This window comes from Aquarana catesbeiana, linkage group LG05, assembly GCF_042186555.1.
Source record: "Aquarana catesbeiana isolate 2022-GZ linkage group LG05, ASM4218655v1, whole genome shotgun sequence".
Taxonomy (NCBI): domain Eukaryota; kingdom Metazoa; phylum Chordata; class Amphibia; order Anura; family Ranidae; genus Aquarana; species Aquarana catesbeiana.
In genome coordinates, this window is record NC_133328.1 from 521,180,101 (window position 1) to 521,200,883 (window position 20,783).

A 20,783-nucleotide genomic window follows, 5' to 3' on the forward strand; every position below is an offset into this window, starting at 1 on the left:
CAATATTTTCATATGGGGCAGATAACTGCAAACAAATGTTTCTCAACAATAAAAATTTGTTTGTTTCGATTCCTTAAAAAAATTCCAGGACAAAAATTGCTACTTTTCCTAATAATAAGGCATGCTGGTAGGTTAACCGTGTCCTGTCTAAATTGGCCTTAGTGTGTGTTAGGGGTATGAGATTGTGAGCACCTTAGGGGCAGGGATGGACGCGAATGTACAATATATATGTAAAATGCGTAAATTGATGGCGCGATATAAGTACCTGTAATAAAACAATAAATAAATCTGGTCACAGAAATGATACTGGGACAAAACCTTTTTGTTGTTTTGGAAAGACTGTGGAAGGTTTAGATCATTTCTTCAGTTTTTTTTGCGGTTCATGTCTGTTTTAAGGAGATTTACCCTGATTTCCTATCCCTGCGACAAGGGTTAAGAGCTATAAGAAGTAATAGAAATTCTCTTTAATGAGCAACAAAAGTGGATAGAGCAGGAACGAATAAAGCCTCTGTGAGGTTTTTACTACTTTATGTCCTGATCACTGTTATCTTTGTTTTTTAGAGAAGAGAATAAAAATCTCAAAAAAATACACAGGTAGCAATAAAAAATGTGGCATGGGTCAAGCTCTTCCCTACTTTTATCCAAAACTAAGAAGTATGTTTTGCCTGCAATTGGGCTTTAATAAATATTGGAGTAAGATATATAAATGTACCAGATAACAGATGAAATCTGTTTGGAAAACCACATAAAAAATCATTCTAAGTCTAACATTGCTAGAATCAAGAAAGTCTAACATTGCTAGAAGTTGAAGCTCCGTGACAGGTGGCCTGTCCGATCTAGACAAAAAAAGCTTCTTATTACTTGACTTATTTGTCTTCCAGTTATAAAATGCATCCCTTAGGACTTCTGAAATACCTTTTGTCAGGTGCTTGGGAATAGATCTGCTCCTCTTGTCTCATTACAACTAGCTTATCAGAAGTGGTTTTGCCATTAGAGTATAACATGGCAGTTTTATGTCTAATGACCCCAGAGGTTATGTCTAATTGCACTTTTATTTTAATAGAACGTAAAAAGGCAACTGTCCCAGAAAGCTGGGCTGTTTCAGATCGCAGAATGTAAAAGCAAAATTTAATTCCAATTAGAAGGTCAAGGTTAGGTCAGTTGCTTTCAGTGATTTTACAATATTTTGTACAAAAACTTATACTGTACATTTACATCTGGTGTAAAAATTCTGTGAACACTTACGTGAATTTAGTGTATGGTCCTGATCTTTACAATGAGACTATATTCAATTTATAACAAATTCAAAATAACATTAAGACTAGAGCAAAATAGTGGAGCTGTTGATAGGATGCGTTTTTTAATTGGATGTGCGGAAAGTCATCCTTGGGTGCTGAGCAGTTATCCTTTGCCAACCAGGGAACAACCAAAAAACTGCACACATGGCACGCAAGCTTTAGATCTGGGTATGGATAAGCAAGCCTCAGGGAAAGTACTATAATATATATGTGTGTGTGGCATAGTGCAGAGGGCTTTTTATTATCTCTGTGCATGTCGTACCTGCTGGAAATATCAAGATAAGTGGCTTATATAAGATGTCAGTCCCAAATGGGCAAGTCGATTTTACAACCTCAAGTGTTTGAACTTGTACTAAATTGCTTCCCTGATTATTAAATGTGGTAGAAAAAAAAAGAATGGAAAAAAAAGCAAACACAAATAAATAAGCAGTTCTCCCCAATTTATTAATGCAGTCACTATTTAACGGCAACTGCATTAGTAAATGGAGAGCTCAGGATAGCCTACCTCACCTCCACCTAGAAGATGTACTTTTAATGTCTCTATGATTTAGTTATTACCTTCTGTATCACTTGCCCCTCCCTTTTAGTTTGTAAGCTCTTATGATCATTGCCATCCTAACCCTCTTGTATTGAATTGTATTGTAACTGTACTAGCTCCCTTAATTTATAAAATGCTAATATTGATATTATTTTTATTAATTATATTATTATTAATAGTTTGTTCATAATAATTGATAATTCTCAAACATTTGTCTAGTTATAGTATCCATGCAGCTGTATGACCAGTTAAAAGAAATTCCAGTATAAATATTATACATAATATATATACAGTAAAATTCAGAGTACATAAATGCCAAATCTACCACTTTGTAATATACATGCTTTTAAAGTGCATGCAAATCCTGTCAATGATCTTCTCTTATTTGTTTCCTTTTGGTCTGTTTAATATATCATTGCAAGCATTTTGTTATATCCGTTTGATAAGAGCAAAACACACAGTCAGCCTACATCAGGGATTAGGAGCTGAGTGTACTTCTGGCAGATCAACAGGTATTTTTCTGTACTTGCAGGTTCTTTGAAAGGATAAAACATGGGGAATGGTGCATATATTGCAGATATGCACCACACGGTTTTCTTTTAAAATGTTGCCTTGCTATGTGCTTTAAGCATTTAAACAGGGTGGCTGAGTTTACATCACAAATACATAATTTGTGTCAAATACAAATGGTAACGCTGATTGCGTTGCTGTGCCTTGAGACAGGTTGAAGTCGAGTTAAGGATTTCATTTCACTGACTTGATTGAAATGAATTTTGCACTAAAAAGCAGCTTAAAATGACTTTTTCATAACTCATTGCAACATAAAAAGTGGTGTCAATTGGTCCTAGTGAGAACAGTGTAGTTTGTTGTTCTGTGTTTAATGTATCAGAATGCATGGAAACACAAACAGTGTGAACAAGATATGGACAGCTAAAGTTATAGTGTATTTCCACTTTCGCAGTCATGGTGAGAAAGCCCACTATCTGTTTTTTTAGGTGTTACCAGCATGCCTAAAAAGATTTTTAAAAAATATTTCTTACCATTTAAAAGAGTCCCAGCAGTAGGTGTCATGGCTGCAAGCATTTTTGAACAATGTGAGTCTGTCCTCATAGTTACACATTGGGGTTGATTTACTAAAACTGGAAAGTGCAAAATCTGGTACAGCTCTGCATGGCAGCCAATCAGCTTCTAACTTCTGCTTGTTCAATAACGTTTTTCCCCAAAAAAATGGAAGCTGACTGGTTTCTATGCAGGGCAGCTCCAGATTTTACACTCTTCAGTTTTAGTAAATCAACCCCATTGATAATGAAGACTTAGCTGTGCAGTACAAACAGAGTTAATTAAGGCTGGCCATACATGGTTCAAATCTTGATGGGTTCAGCAGGAACCAGCCAAGATTTGAACTGTTGATGGGCAGGCTGAATGTACCAACTGATTGATCAACTTGCTTACAACTAGCCTACTGGATTTGCTTGCAATTATCTCTAGCAGTTGCTATAGCTGCTAGCAATAATCACTGTTTTCTCTCAGCAGGGACGGCTCCCCCCCTCCTCCGTCCCCCCTCCTGCCGAAGACAGTGGCCCAGCAGGAGGGATTCCTGCATCAACGGCGTGAGCAGAAAAAAAAAGCAGATCACCGGCTTGTGTCAGAGTGACATCAGTCCTGAAGAGGGTGAGACATCACCCAAGTATCTGTGCCAACCAATGCCACCTACCAATGCCCACCTGTGCCACCTATCAATGACCATCAGTGCTGCCAATCAGTGCCACCTATCAGTGCTGCCTATCAGTGTCACCTAGCAGTGCCCATTAGTGCTACATATCAGTGCCCTTCAGTGCCACGTATCAATGCCCTTCAGTGCCACCCATCAGTGCCCACCAGTGCTGCCTCATCAGTGCCCACCAGTGACACCTATCAGTGTCCATCAGTGTCAACTTATCAGTGCCCATTCAGTGCCGCCTTATCAGTGCCCATTGGTGCAGCCTATCAGTGCCCATCAGTGCAGCTTCATCAGCACACATCAATGAAGGAGAAAAAGTACCTGTTTGCAAAATTTTATAACAAACTATAAAACTGTTTTTTTTTGTGCAAAAAATAAAATACCCATCAATGATTAAATACCACCAAAAGAAAGCTCTATTTGTGGGAAAAAAATGATAAAAATTAAATTTGGGTACAGTGTTGCATGACTGCGCAATTGTCATTCAAAGAGTGACAGCGCTAAAAGGTGAAAATTGGCCTGGGCAGGAAGGGGGTTTAAGTGCCCAGTAAGCAAGTGGTTAAATTAGAACTTGCTTAAGGGTCCAGAATAGAGCATCTGAAAAAAAAAATATGCTGCATTTTTAAAATATTTTTATGAGTATGGTATGTGAATGGGTTCATTTAACATAAAGTAGGTGCTATCCTAATTTTCAAAAATTGAAACACATTTTGGGGGGAGATGTACTAAAACTGGTGCAGCTGTGCATGGTAGCCAATCAGCTTCCAACTTCAGCTTGTTCAATTAGGCTTTGATAATAAAACCTGGAAGCTGATTGGTTTCTATGCAGAGCTGCATCAGACCTTGCAAGCTCTAGTTTTAGTAAATTACCCCTTTTAAGCCCTGCTTTTTTTTCCTGTGGGATAAAGGGTGGCCTGGCTTATATATGCGCCTTACTGGCCCTCTAATGTGATTGGCGGCTTCATGGACCAATAGGAAGGTTTGAGAAGTAAGAGGGGTTGACCCAAGCTCAAGAAAAAACAATCCAAATTTCCATTTATCTGCTTCAATCTCTGGATCTACGGATCGTTTGCAATGGAGTTTTCATAAAAAGCAATCTCTGCTACATTTTGTCATCTTTTGATCTGCTCAGGTTTGTGACAGGTTTACTTTAAGTGTTTTGTGACAGCTTGTCACCAGCATTATGTTGATTCAGTTGTTAGAAATCACTCCTTTACAAAACTGGAGTCTTGGCTTAGACACTATCTGCATAAATACTGACTTCGGTGCTTTGTTTTTTCCCACGGTACAAAAGCCATAGTCGCAGACTGTGTGGGGTCTGATTAAACAGGTCCCAGAGTGTTGTGAGATTACAGCAAGAAGGTAGAGTGTGAGCTCCACTTACAGCAAGAAAGGATCCTTGTCTATTTTTCTAAATATATTCATCTTTTTGTATACTATATTCCAAATAAGGGAAAAATATATACACACACTTTTCAATAGATCTTACTTTTGATCAATATGTTTATGGTGGCAGGCATATCAGTTCTATTTACTAATCTAAACATAAAAGTAACAGTGTGCTACCGTGTACCGTAACTGTGTGGTACTGAGCTGTGCAAAGGAGAAAAAAATATAATAACTATCCCTTATGTTGTAAAGCACTGCTTAAACTGCCAGCACTATATAAATCCTGTATAATAATAATCAATTTGCATTCTCTCATGTTTCAGGTGTCTATTTTTGCCTATGAATGTTAGAAAAGCACAATAATATTGTTTTAAATTAAAGCATACACCAACAGTAGAGTGATCTTGTCCTATAGAACCATTACTTTTTGTTTATCTAGATAATATGGTCCCTTTGAATTATATATATAAACCCCAACAGAATGACAGAAAGCTCCTGAGGAAGTCCAGTGATGAAACGTGTAGGTGTTGGGCAGGTATTGGTGACATCATCACGTGGACATTGAGGGTGTTCTGATACATGGAAGTGTTTTTAATAGCACTGTCTTATGCTTGAATTATGTGCGTGCATTTGGTTTTGTTTATGTAATAAATGTTTTATACGGGTACTTTCACTATTGTGAGTTATCTTATTTCTTCGGATATATACAGTGGGGACGGAACGTATTTAGACCCCCTTAAATTTTTCACTCTTTGTTATATTGCAGCCATTTGCTAAAATCATTTAAGTTAATTTTTTTTCCTCATTAATGTACACACAGCACCCCATTTTGACAGAAAAACACAGAATTGTTGACATTTTTGCAGATTTATTAAAAAAGAAAAAACTGAAATATCACATGGTCCTAAGTATTCAGACCCTTTGCTCATTATTTAGTAGAAGCACCCTTTTGATCTAATACAGCCATGAGTCTTTTTGGGAAAGATGCAACAAGTTTTTCACACCTGGATTTGGGGATCCTCTGCCATTCCTCCTTGCAGATCCTCTCCAGTTCTGTCAGGTTGGATGGTAAACGTTGGTGGACAGCCATTTTTAGGTCTCTCCAGAGATGCTCAATTGGGTTTAAGTCAGGGCTCTGGCTGGGCCATTCAAGAACAGTTACAGAATTGTTGTGAAGCCACTCCTTCATTATTTTAGCTGTGTGCTTAGGGTCATTGTCTTGTTGGAAGGTAACCTTCGGCCCAGTCTGAGGTCCTGAGCACTCTGGAGAAGGTTTTCGTCCAGGATATCCCTGTACTTGGCCGCATTCATCTTTCCCTCCATTGCAACCAGTCGTCCTGTCCCTGCAGCTGAAAAACACCCCCACAGCATGAGGCTTCCACCACCATGCTTCACTGTTGGGACTGTATTGGACAGGTGATGAGCAGTGCCTGGTTTTCTCCACACATACCGCTTAGAATTAAGGCCAAAAAGTTCTATCTTGGTCTCATCAGACCAAAGAATCTTATTTCTCACCATCTTGGAGTCCTTCGGGTGTTTTTTTTTAGAAAACTCCATGCAGGCTTTCATGTGCATGCACTGAGGAGAGGCTTCCATCGGGCCACTCTGCCATAAAGCCGCGACTGGTGGAGGGCTGCAGTGATGGTTGACTTTCTACAACTTTCTCCCATCTCCTGACTGCATCTGTGGAGTTCAGCCACAGTGATCTTTGGATTCTTCTTTACCTCTCTCACCAAGGCTCTTCTCCCCCGATAGCTCAGTTTGGTCGGACGGCCAGCTCTAGGAAGGGTTCTGGTCGTCCCAAACGTCTTCCATTTAAGGATTATAGAGGCCACTGTGCTCTTAGTATAATCAAACACAGCTGGACTCAAATGAAAGTGTAGAACCATCTCAAGGATGATCAGAAGAAATGGACAGCACCTGAGTTAAATATGTTTCACAGCAAAGGGTCTGAATACTTAGGACCATGTGATATTTCAGTTTTTCTTTTTTAATAAATCTGCAAAAATGTCAACAATTCTGTGTTTTTCTGTCAATATGGGGTGCTGTGTGTACATTAATGAGGAAAAAAATGAACTTAAATGATTTTAGCAAATGGCTGCACTATAACAAAGAGTAAAAAATGTAAGGGAGTCTGAATACTTTCCGTCCCCACTGTATATATATATATGCTGGATGTTCGCCGCAAGGTACGAGGTTTATTGATAGTGGAGCAGTGTTCGTTAAGTGGATCATTCTGAGCGCAGTTAACATTCCTAATTTGGGGGGGGGGGGGGTCAAAAAAGAGGTTGAGATGCTTTTTTATGGGTGGTGGCACTTTTGTGTTGATTCAGTTTAAAACAAGTTGATGGTGATGAAGAAAAAATTAATTTTAGGGCTGATTTACTAAAACTGGAACGTGCAAAATCTGGTGCAGCTCCGCAGAGAAACCAATCAGCTTCCAGGTTCTTTTGTCAAAGCTTAATCACTTCAGCCCCGGAAGATTTGGCTGCTCAATGACCAGGCCATTTTTTGCGATTCGGCACTGCGATGTTTAACTGACAATTGCGCGGTTGCGCGACGTTGTACCCAAACAAAATTGATGTCCTTTTTTCCCACAAATAGAGGTTTCTTTTGGTGGTATTTGATCATCTCTGCGGTTTTTATTTTTTGCGCTATAAACAAAAAAAGAGCGACAATTTTGAAAGAAAAACACAAATATTTTGTACATTTTGCTATAATAAATATCCCCAATTTATTTTTAAAAATGCTAATTTTTTCCTAAGTTTAGGCTGATATGTATTCTTCTACATATTTTTGGTAATAAAAATCGTAATAAGCGTATATTAATTGGTTTGCGCAAAAGTTATAGTGTCTACAAAATAGGGGATAGATGTATGGCATTTTTATTTTTTTTAATTTTTTTTACTAGTAATGGCGGTGATCTGCAATTTTTATCAGGACTGCGACATTATGGCGGACACATCGGACACTTTTGACACATTTTTGAAACCATTGACAATTATACAGCAATCAGTGCTAAAAAGAAATGCACTGATTACTGTGTAAATGTCACTGGCAGGGAAGGGGTTAACACTAGGGGGCAATCAAGGGGTTAACTGTGTTCCCTGACTGTGTGTTCTAACTGTGGGGGGTGGGGACTGACTATAGGAGATGCCAGATTGTGGTTCCTAGCTATTAGGAACTCACAATCTGCCTCTCCTCTCCTCACAGAACAAGGATTTGTGTGTTTACACACACACAAGTCCCTGTTCTGCCTCTCGTGCCTACGACCGTGCGTGGCCGGCGGTCATCGCGACCGCTGGCCATGAGCATAGGCACCCCCGAAATGCAGCGGACACGTCTACTATCCTGCTTAAAGGACCCGACGTACAGCTACAACGGTTTGTGGGATGGTGCCGACCTACTGCAGTAAAATGACAGCGGCTGGTTGGCAAGTGGTTAAAGTGGATGTAAACCTGATTCATGAAATTTGAGCTGGGCACATATAACTGCAGTGTTTTCTTATCGCTCTTCAAAGCCGATGTCCCGTAGCTTTGTCCTGCTCCGTTCTTCTGTTATCAGCCTGATAACTTTTGACAAGCTCTCTGAGACGGGAGATAGAAGTGTGTGTCAGGGGAGGTTGCTATAAATAGATTAGCAGACTGCAACCTCTAGGCAACCTTTACATGTGTGGGGAGGGGGTGTGTGCCTTTCCTCCAATCAGCTGTCTCACAGTGTCTAGCAATAATCCACTCCTACAGATGAATGGGGAAGTGAAAAATCTAACAGGACATGCACTTTCTAAACAGTATATAAAGGTAAAGACAGCAGATATACATGTAAAACTTATGTAGGGAGATTTGTTTCATCTCTGTGTATCATCTGAGGCTGTTAACTTCACTGGGTATATGTGAGGGTTTACATCCACTTTAAATGAACAAGCTGAAGTTAGAAGCTGATTGGCTACCATGGACTACACCAGATTTTGCGGTCTCCGGTTTTAATAAATCAACCCCATACTGTGTATATGTGGACTTAAGCCTAGTGCACATGGGCCAAATGTCGGGCGGTATCGGCCGGTTCAATAGAAAACAGCCGACATTCAGCCCCTGTGTACGGCAGCCGTTCCGATAGAACCCAGCTGTTCAGCCGGCTTCTGTCAAAGGGTCATAACTAAAACAGGCCTGCCGACCATCTCCTGATCAGCGCACTCAGCTAATGGCTGAGAGCACTGACCAAAGTGTTCTGGCGTCCCACTGTCAGAACACAATAGCACAGCAGGGGAGATTGCTGTACTAACATCAGACTGTTAGTACAGCGGCTCTGACCTCAGCTGTCAGTTTTTTTTCATTCAACCAGCTGGGATGAATGTAAAAAAACTAGCAGTATGTACTAGGCTTTAGTGTTGAAGTGTTGTGGAATTACTTTACACCAGATTTTTGTTCTTTTTTTATTCATGGTTGCACACATAGGAGTTGCTTTACTAAAGTCAAATAGATTGTACATTTTGCAAGGTAAGTTGCACTTTTCCCCAGAGTTTAATGAATGAGGTGAAGCTGTGCTGACTTCCACCATCCAATCATGTGCAAGCAAAAATGCTATTTTTTTTAATTTTTCATGCACGCAATTGGGTATTCATTGCAATTTTCACCATTTTCAAGCTCTGGAGAAGATTCCCAAAGGGCAACGTTAACAGCCTATTAAGCTTTTAGTAAATCAACCCCATATTATGAATTTCACCTAATTTATTATCCATACATGAAATAATATGTTGCATGTATATTACACTATATATTCACAGTGTATGAAGCGCTTCCTTATCATTTAGGTTTATATTTATTATTTGGTATTTGGAAGGTAGCAGCTTTATTCTATATTACATTTTTGTGCAGTGTAATATTAATTAAAATTACATTTAGTTTGCTAAAATTCTGTGTATCATAAATAATTGCCATTTTAAAGAAAAATGAGGGGTTGATTTACTAAAACCAAAGAGTGCAAAATCTGGTGCAGCTCTGCATTGAAACCAATAAGCTTTCTGTTTTTTTGTCAAAGCTTAATTGTACAAGCTGAAGTTAGAAGTTGATTGGCTACCATGCACAGCTGCACCAGATTTTGCACTCTTCAGTTTTAGTAAATCAAGTCCACTGTTTGAATAAAATGTTTGCCTTCACTTTTTTTTCATGCTTTGTTACATCTCATTGATGCTGATCACACTCATTGCCCTGACACACACCCAGTTACATGCACCACTAAGAATAAATACACAAACAAATTATTTTTTAAACTTCTTACATAGTTACATAGTCAGGTTAAAAAAAGACACAAGTCCATCCAGTTCAACCTTAAAAACAATAAATAAGATAAAAAATATCGTACAATCCAATATACCCAATTTTATAACCTAAGTTGATCCAGAGGAATGCAAAAAACCCCAGCAGAGCATGCTCCAATTTGCTACAGCAGGGGAAAAAATTCCTTCCTGATCCCCCAAGGCAATCGGATTTTCCCTGGATCAACTTTGCCTATAAATGTTAGTACCCAGTTATATTATGTACATTTAGTAAAGTATCCAGGCCTTTCTTAACCTCCCTGGCGGTATGATTCTGTCTGGAATTTTGTGCTGAAAGCGGTCCAATACTGGATCCAGCTTAGGCGTCCTTTGTAGGCCATCAAACTCTCATCCATGCTGACGTCCCTTTCTGGCACGTAGGCCCGCTGGAAACTGTTCCCAATAATTTGGCATACCTCCCAGATTTTTTTTTAGCTTGGGCGCAGGATGCGTGGCCTCATCAAACTCTTCATTGTTAGTGAAGTGGAAATATTTCATGATGAGGGAAAAACGGTATTCGGACATCACAGTACCAAAAAACGGAGTGGCCAGTAACTTGTTGGTGGTCCAGTACCATTTCTGGCGCGGTTTCCCCACCACCCCCTGAAGAATAATGAGTATGAGAAACAGCCAGATGTCCTCTTTAGTCACCGGTTCCCACCTTCTGCTTCGGGAAAACCTGGCATGCAGCGTAACGGATTGCTGCTCTTGGTAGCGATTTGTCTCTGTGACAATTTTTCTATTACCTCCTCTGTGAAAAATAATTGCAGGTATGCCAGAGGGTTGTCGCGCTCAACTTCGACCTTCATCCCAGGTGATCCAGTGAAGGGAAATCTTGGGGGCGCTACCTGGTCCGTATCGCACTCAATAGGGCACCAAGTGCGCACATCGCTGATGTCAGGTGCAGGATCATCACCGCTGTCACCGCTGTCACTTGTCAGATCAGTGTCAGACGACAAATCTCCCCACGACTCACTATCGCTCAGTTCTGGGAGCAACTCCGTGTCGCTGTCATTCAACTGCTCCAAAGGCGATTTTGTAGCGAAATGGCGCTTTTTGGATTCCATCTTCTCAATATTTTATTGGAGGCAAGGGGCACTGGGGCAAGGGGCACTGTATCAGTGAGATCTGAGATGATACAATGTAATCCTCTCAGATTACACTGTATCACCTCTTTTTATATGTGTGTTTTGTGTTTGAACTTTTGAACTTTTTGAATCTCCCGCCCAGTTCCGCTCCCGTGCGCCGCTGCTGCTCGCAGGGAACGGAGCCAGAGGTGAGATGCAGTGATCGCGCTGGCGATCACAGCGGAGCACAGCCGAGGACAGTGGAGGGCATTGCTGGAACCCAGGCGAAGGTAAGGGCTCCGCTGGATGCTCTGCAATGTTACCCCGAGAGTGACTTGGGGTTACCGCTCCTGACAGAAAAAGTCAGACCCGAGTCACGCTCGGGATTACCACCAAGGAGGTTAAAGCAATCTACTGAGCTGGCCAGAACCACCTCTGGAGGGAGTCTATCCCACATTTTCACAGCTCTTACTGTGAAGAAACCTTTGCATATTTGGAGATGAAATCTCTTTTCCTTTAGACGTAAAGAGTGCCCCGGTGTCCTCTGGGTTGACCGTAAAGAGAATAACTCAACACCAAGATCACTATATGGACCCCTTATATATTTGAACATGTTGATCATATCCCCCCTTATTCTCCTCTTCTCAAGAGTGAATACATTCAGATCCTCTAATCTTTCCTCATAGCTGAGCTCCTCCATGCCTCTTATCAGTTTGGTTGCCCTTCTCTGCACTTTCTCCAGTTCCCCGATATCCTTTTTGAGAACCGGTGCCCAAAACTGAACTGCATATTCCAGATGAGGTCTTACTAATGATTTGTAGAGAGGCAAAATTATATCTCTCTCTCTAGAGTCCATACCTCTCTTAATACAAGAAAGGACTTTGCTCGCTTTGGAAACCGCAGCTTGGCATTGCATGCTATTATTGAGCTTATGATCTACCAAAACCCCCAGATCCTTCTCCACCACGTATTCCCCCAGTTGTACTCCCCCTAGCATGTATGATGCATGCATATTCTTAGCCCCCAAGTGCATAACTTTACATTTATCAACATTAAACTTCATCTGCCACATAGTCGCCCAATTAGACAGTGCATTGAGGTCGGCTTGTAAATTGGAGACATCCTGTAAGGACGTTATTCCAATGCATAGCTTGGTGTCATCTGCAAAGACAGAAATGGTACTTTTGATCCCAGACCCAATATCATTTATAAAGATATTAAAAAGTAAAGGTCCCAGCACTGAACCTTGGGGTACACCACTGATAACCTTAGACCATTCAGAGTCATTAACCACTACTCTCTGAATTCTGTCTTTTAGCCAGTTATCCATTTACAAACTGATATTTCCAAGCCTGTACACTTCACCTTACACATGAGCCATGTGTGGGGAACTGTGTCAAACGCTTTTGCAAAATCCAAGTATACCACATCCACAGCCACCCCTCTGTCCAAGGTTTTACTTACCTCTTCATAAAAAGAAATCAGTTTTGTCCGACAACATATGTCTTTCATGAATACATACTGTCCGTTGGTTAAAATGTTTTTTTTCCAGCAAGAACTCGTCTATGTGGTCTTTTATTAAACGCTCCAGTATCCTCCCGACTATAGAAGTTAAACTAACGGGTCTATAGTTATTTAGTAACGACTTTGATCCCGTTTTAAATATAGGCACCATGTTCGCCCTGCGCCAATCCAGTGGCACTGTTCCCGTCATACTTCTGATTGATTTCTTTTCACCCCTTCTATTCCTTTATACTGTTAAAAAAAAAAAAAAAAACAGATGTAATAACTTAGAGGTTGGATGAAAGGTTTAGTGTACTATAATGTTTCTGGTAATTAAATAGTCTTTTCTTGTTATAGAGTTCTTAGAGATTGTATCCCAAAATGGAGACTGTCCCTCTAAATGAGGGACATTTGGGAGGTGATACATATACATAGCTCCCAACTGTCCCTGATTTTGAGGGACTTTCCCTGATTTGGAACAAAGTCCCTCTGTCCCTCTTTCCTTCTCATGTGTCCCTCATTTTGGTCTGATCTATTTAGTTGACTATAAAAGGTACTATTTATCTTTCAAAAAGTGTTTCCCAGTGCTAAACCTTTTATCGCAAATTCTAAATTGCTGCATTTGTAAATGTCAAAAGCCAATATAAAGGAATTGCAGTAGTAAAAAAAAAGGACTTGTGGGTTTAACAAATAATTTTTTTTGGTATAATTCTCCTTAAGGGGGCGTGGCGGAGGGAGGGGGGTGTCCTATGCCTATGTACTTTTGCTAATAGGTGTCCCTCGTTCCCATCTCAAAAAGTTGGGAGGTGTGCATATTCTCCATCAGAAGCCTAAATGACAGGGTAACAATGCAGGATCACAGCTGACCAGAGTGTAGTCACCCTATAACAGGTTACAGGAAGTGCCTGAACAAGGCCCCTTATAATAGGAATCTCCAGGTATTATTTTAATAAAAGGTGAAGATTTAACAATATTGAAATTGACTTTTAAAAGCTACATTCACATTTTAAAGCTAATATTAGATTTAAGTGATTGGTTTGTTTTCTTATACTTTAATCGCTGATACTAAAGCTCTGTGTTAAATATGGCTTCCCTATATAAAGTAAATATAAAGCACAGAAATAATTTATATTTCTGTAATTTTAATACATGGTTATCACAGTTTTTTTTAACAAAATAAGACCACTTTAGCTAAAGAGAAAAGTTTTTTTTTTTTAAATTAATTCATGCACAGATCTAAAAAGAAAACAAACTGAATTGTGCTATTGTTTCCAAGAATGCAGGTCGCTTTGCTGCCTCTAACACCATACATGTGTGCCATCTAGTGTCCAAGATCTTTATAGACCATACCACATGACCTTTTCACTCAGCCTGTTTTAGTCTTTTAGCCTTATATTTAGCTGCGTATTGATTTTTATTTTTTTTTTAACTGAAATGTATTTACTGAAATATACATTTATTGGATCTAGGTTCAAAAGGTTCCCCTGTTCCTTTTCTATGAGGTCAATATGACTACTACTATCCTGTATTTACCAACATGACATCATCTACACAATAAAGAAGAACATCAAATGACTGTAATAATAAAAATATACTAATAATAATGTAATAACGATAATAATAATAATAATTCATCAAGGCCATAAGACTCTTCATACTTTATATACTAATAATATCCCACCCAGCTCAGTCAATCAGATATAATTTGAATCAGATATAATTTGAGTCAACTACTGTATTTTATAAAAACAATATTTAATATATTATTTCATACAGGCTACACATGTGACACAGGATCCCAAGAAAATAGGTGTCTTCTAAGTAGAGATCCCAGCAGTAATCTCCATTCAGGAGTTACTGCTTTAAAGTGGTATTAAACTCAAAAACCATAAAATGTAATATAGTGCAACTTACGAATCATTAGATGTGGTGGCTGCATTCATTTTCTTTCTTGGGATTTTTTCCATTTGTTTTCACCTGGTGATCTGACCTGGTAACACACCTCCTGTATTAGAGTGGATGGAGGGGCAACAGAGATGCCTTTGGATAGCAACATTGTCAGTCTTGGGGGAAGGTGGTGTTAGTAGTACTAGCAGATTTAAATACGCTAACACTTATAAGCAGTTACAGCATAGGTTTTATTTTCTTTTGGGACAAAGGTTTTACATAAATAATTACAATCTGATCACTATATTGGCTGAGAGCGCAGATCGGGAGCCGATCGGCAGACCTTTCTCGATCATGAGCCTTCGACAGGACCGGCTGCTGTACACACGGTTCAAATATCAGCCAGTTTCTGTTGAACCGGCCGATGCCGCCCGACATTTGGCCCATGTTTACTAGGCTTAAAAAAGAAAACAAATACAGCCATCATCTAAGAATTGGTAAGCTGCAATATAATAAATATTTGCTTCTGGGTTTAAAGTCTCATTTTAAAAAAATAAATAAATAACATGTTATATTTCCTGCTCTATTGCAGTGGTTTTGCTTAGAGCAGCCCAGATCTTCCTCTTCTCAGGTCCCTCTTCGCTGCTCCTGGCCCCTCCCTCCTGTCCAGTGCTCCCACGCCCTTTTTTCCCAAAAATAGAGCTTTCTTTTGGTGGTATTTGATCACCTCTGCAGTTTTTATTTTTTGCGCTATAAACAAAAAAAGACCGACAATTTGAAAAAAAGAAAAAATATTTTTTACTTTCTGCTTTAAAACATAAAAAAATGTAAAAAATCTATTTAGGCCAATATGTATTCTAATACATATTTTTGGTAAAAAAAATCCCAATAAGTGTATATATTGATTGGTTTGCGCAAAAGTTATAGCATCTACAAACTATGGGATATTTTTATTTATTTAAATTTTTTTACTAACTCTATATGTGACTCTAATACAGTGATCACACTGGCTGGGAAGGGCTTAATATCAGGGGCGACCAAAGGGTTAAATGTGTGCCTGACCAGTGTTTTACTACCGTGGGGGAGGTGGTTCTACTAGGGGAAGGCATGGATCCATGTCCCTGCTTAGCATAGACAGGCTCCATGCCTTCTATACTGACAGAACGCCAATCTGCCTTGTTTACATTGGTAGACAGCCGTTCTGCCTGTATACCGAAGCATCTGCGGATATCGGCAGACATCAAGTCCTCTGTACCCGCCGATCATCTCCTGCTGTGTCTCATCCTGCTCATCTCATCGGGCCGGAGGTGGCGTGCGCGCATCGCAAACCCAGAATTTATATATATGTAAGTTATACGGTGGGCAAGCGGTTAGGCAAGTTTACATGTGTTTAGACATGTTTGCCATTTTTTCTGCCCTTCAGCTCCTCTCCTGAATGTACCGGTCGTGCTTTTTTTTCAGCCTATAAACATTCTAATACACCTGTAAATGCCTATGTGTGCACGGACACATTGACTAACATTTAAAGGCAGAAAAAAAACATCAAACACCTGTAAAAGCAGCTTATATAAGCCTTATGTGCATGAGATTTTAAGCTGGCCACACATTATACAATTTTCTTGTACAATTTCTGTACAACTTCCTTTAGATTTACCCTCAACTATGTAGTCAAAGCGCCTGCTTGAATGAATACAAATTGAAAGTGTTGTTCAAGTTTGACATCATATTATATGGTTTTTGGAAAATTTGAAGGGAAATTGTACAAGAAAATTGTATAATGTATGGCATTAGACCAAGTCACATGACTACTGATTGCTCAGTTCTTGGTCTGCTCCGAGCAGAGAGCAGTGACTATCAGTCACCGTTTTCTGTTCTGCTCCTGCACCGCTCACTGGAGTGCCAGGCTGGAGGAGAGGTGGGCACAGCTGGCTCAGGCTCTCAGCCGTGCACTGAAAGGTGGAGCCAGCTGTCAATCAGGAATTGGGGTCTACCAGCTGAATTTAGGTCACAGGAGGTCAAAAGTAAGTGAAATTCTGTTACCCTCAAGAGAAACATGGTTATAAAAAAATCTTTGGCAATACTTCTCTTTTACAAAAAATAAAGAAAATATATGCAGAACCACTGTACATTCTCTTTGTGTATTTATTACAAATCATTAATAATTCCCTGATCAGCATCACATACCTTCAAACTTTTTGAGATGGGAATGAGGGACACCTATTAGCAAAAGTATGTAGGTATAGGACCAGGGTTCTTTTTTTCAGAGAATAGGTGCAGGAACTCCCCCTTTCCGAGTCACCCCTTTTCTCCTCCCTCTACCCACCTCCGAGCACCATTCCTTGGTTCCACCCCCTACCCACCTCCCAGTATTGCCCTTTTAGAAAATACAGAAACGCATATCATTTTGTGGTGCTAAGTAATTTGTATGTAATTTGGTAATGATAACAAGAAAAGCAGTAAAAACCAGTACAAATAATCTGCCCCACCAGCAACAATAGATTCCCCAAACAACAATGGACCACCCACAGCATTTCCCCCCTAGCGATAATAGACTTCCGGCAGAAACAACAGATCTCCCCACAGCCAGCATCAATAGACTCGCCGTCAGCCAGCAACAATAGACCCCGCCCTCAACAGTAGATCTCTCCCAGCAACAACTGACCCCTCAGCAATATAAGACCCATCCCCAGCAACAGTAGGTCCCCCATTAGCAACAATAGACCCCCCCTTGCAAAAATAAATTCCTTTCAGCTAGAATAGATCCCCCAGCAGCCAGCATCAATAGATCCTGCAGCACACCACAGCACCCTTTTCCATTACATACAGTCAATGCTGGAGGTTCTGAAACTGCATTCCCCGTGTCCCCTCTGAAAAAAAAGCCCTGCATAGGACACACCCCCTGCCACGCACCTCTTAAAGGAGAATTGCACAAAAATAAATGAATGGTTAAACTCAGAAGTGCTTTTTTACCACTACTGTTCCTTTATACTGGCTTTTCCAATATACAAATGCAGCAATTTAGAAATTGGATGAAAGGTTTAGCACTGGGAAACACTTTTTGATAGATAAATAGTGCATTTTATATACAACTATATAGATCAGACCAAAATGAGGGACAAATGAGGAGGAATGAGGGACAGAGGGACTGTGTTCCAAATCAGGGACAATTCCTCAAGTCAGGGACAGTTGGGAGCTATGACATAATTGTGTACTCCTCTGACTAGTTCAGGGGTCTCCAAACTTTCTAATAAAAGGGCCAGTTTACTGTCTTTCAGGCTTTAGTGGGTAGACTAAGGCCAGTGTCAGTAGAGAATGTCCTGGCATCAGTGGGAGTAAACAGTGATCCATCATTAGTTTTAACAGAAGGAATAGTGCCCCATTGTTGAGTTTAGCAGGAGGAATAGTGTCCCATCATTGGTCTTAGCAGGAGCAATAGTGCTCTATCGATGGTATCAGTGGGAGGAAGAGTGCCCCAATAATGGTATCAGTAGGAGGAATGGAGCCATTAATGTCAGTTGGGGGAATAGTGTCCCAAGGGCCGGATAGAGGCAAGCAAAGGGCCACATCTGGCCCCCAGAACACAGTTTGAAGACCACTGGACTAGTTGAATTAACACTGACCCAGTCAGGACCCTATGGCATCAGGGTGACATCAATATTCTGCTGCTCTTTCCTTGTCCAATCAAAGGGCTAGGGAAGGAGAGATGACAAAAAAGGCATAAACTTCATTAAGCTGTACACTTGGTTGGTTGGTTGCTTGCAACTGTAACACTAAGGACACATATATGGGCATAGAATTGAAAATTCTGAAATTGTGATTTCTTTTTGCAGGTTATGCTTTAGGCATATGCAAGCCTTCCTCAGACATACTGCTACATTTAGCTTACCGGTATATAACTGATTATTGATTTTTTTTTTATAAGGCATCAATCATCTAAGCACAAAATATATGGCAAGCATAGTACATCTTGGCTGTAATACATCCCAAATACATCTTAAGCTTCAGTTCCCCTTTAAGGATATAATTTCTTTAGCAAAAGCATTTTAATCAGAGGTTCAATCATTCTGACACTCCAATCCCCCTATGACTGCTTCTGCTGTAAATAAGTAAGGTAGCTCAGACTCCTGGTGGTATGGAATCAAGCTTGCTATCTATTCATCATACATACATCTAATTATAAAAGCTGCCACATGTGAGATATATGTTTTTGCACAGTGGATCTCCAATATCCATAAGGAAGGATTATAAAATGTCCTTTAGTTTAAAGGATCATTTAGTAGTATTTGGAAGAATAAATAAACAATCTGAAGCCAGAAAATCAAGCAAGAGTGTATCATCTGTTCAGTGATATAATTTTCACAGAGCTTCCTCTTCACCCCTTGATTTCCTCTCTGCTGTATGGCATTAGCTTTGAGGACTGTGCTGCTAGGAATCTGCACAGATATGATCACCACTGACATGGAAATCATAGCTTCTGCTGCTAAAAAATCTTTTTATTTTTTCCAGGTTAGACCTGACGTACGTGGCCAATGTCTTGAAAGCTGGTCTTGACCAGAAGGGAAAACACAGGTCTGATAAGAACCATTATTTGATGAACATTATCAAAAACAAAATGCTTTTTAGGGCAGTAGGCAATGATGTGCGCTTGTTTTAGCAAGCAACAACCACTTTTTTAAGACCAAGTACAAGTACCGATACTTTTTTTTCAAGTACTCGCCGATACTGATTACCGATACTTTTTTAATGTCATGTGACAGTGACACTAATATGCAGCACTGATGACACGTGTCAGTAGTTTTTATTACAATTTTATTTTTTACAATTTAATTTTTTTTTACAATTTATTTATTTATTTATTTTTACAATGCTTTCTTTTTTTTTGGGGGGGGGGGGGGGAGTGGACGGTGTCAGTGTGTTTTTTATTTTATTTATTCTTATTTTTACAACTTAACCTTTTCAATATTTATTTATTACAATTCTTCTTTTTTATTTTATTTATTTTTTATTTTATTAGCCCTGTTGGGGGTGGCTTTGGTGAGATATCAGGGGTCTTGACAGACCTCTGACATCTCCCTTTTGAGAATGGGAAAGGGATTGAGGACAGAAATTCCCCAATCCCTTTCTCTGCAGCCTCAGCTGCACTGAAGATGCATGGACAGGAAATAGCGGCTCCTCTCCATTCATAAACTGAATCATCGTAAACACAGTTCACGATGCTCAGTGACAGTTATGAATGGACAGAGTCAGTGATGCATTTGGAAAAGGAAGGAGCCAGTAAATGACAGATCGAGGACAAAGGGGGCGGAGGACCACGGAAGGGGACAGAGGAATATATGGGGACAGTCAGGGGTGATCGGTGTGGCATTGGGGAGGAGTTACAATCATAGATCTCCCTGTATAGATTTCAATAAAGCAGCTGAAAGCCACGGGAGGGAGAGGAGGAGAAGCGGCTGTCAGCTGTTTTATTGAAATCTATACAGGGAGATCTATGATTGTAACTCCTCCCCAGCGCCGCACCGATCACCTCTGTCTGCCCAGATATCGGATTAAGCATCGGCGACCTCAAGTACTCGGGCAAATACTCGGTATCAGCACTGATACCAATACTAGTATCGGTGCAACCCTAATCATATGTAATTCGTTATAAAACCCAAAAGCAAACATTTATTATTTTGCTGTTTACCAATTCTTAGATATGATGGCTGCATTCATTTTCTTTATAGGCTTTCTTTCCTTTATTTTCACCTGGTGATCCAGCCAGGAAGTTTGTTGTTTTTCAACAGAACAAGCTGTCCTGCAGATGTAGCAGTTAGCGAGTTGAGTCAAACTATTTACCACTGACAGGGGTTTCCAACGGTCAGCTTTTATTCATTCTTGTAAAACCTTTATCCCAAAAAGGAACAACATTGTTTGCAGTAATTGCTTAACCTGGAGTTTGGCTTCATTTTGTGAGTGTATCTAAATCTACTAGTGCATCTAACACTCACCTCCCTCTTAGACTGACAATGCTGCTTTTCAAAGGCGCCTTTGCTCCTTCAACCGAAGTGGGGGCACTTTTTACCTGGTG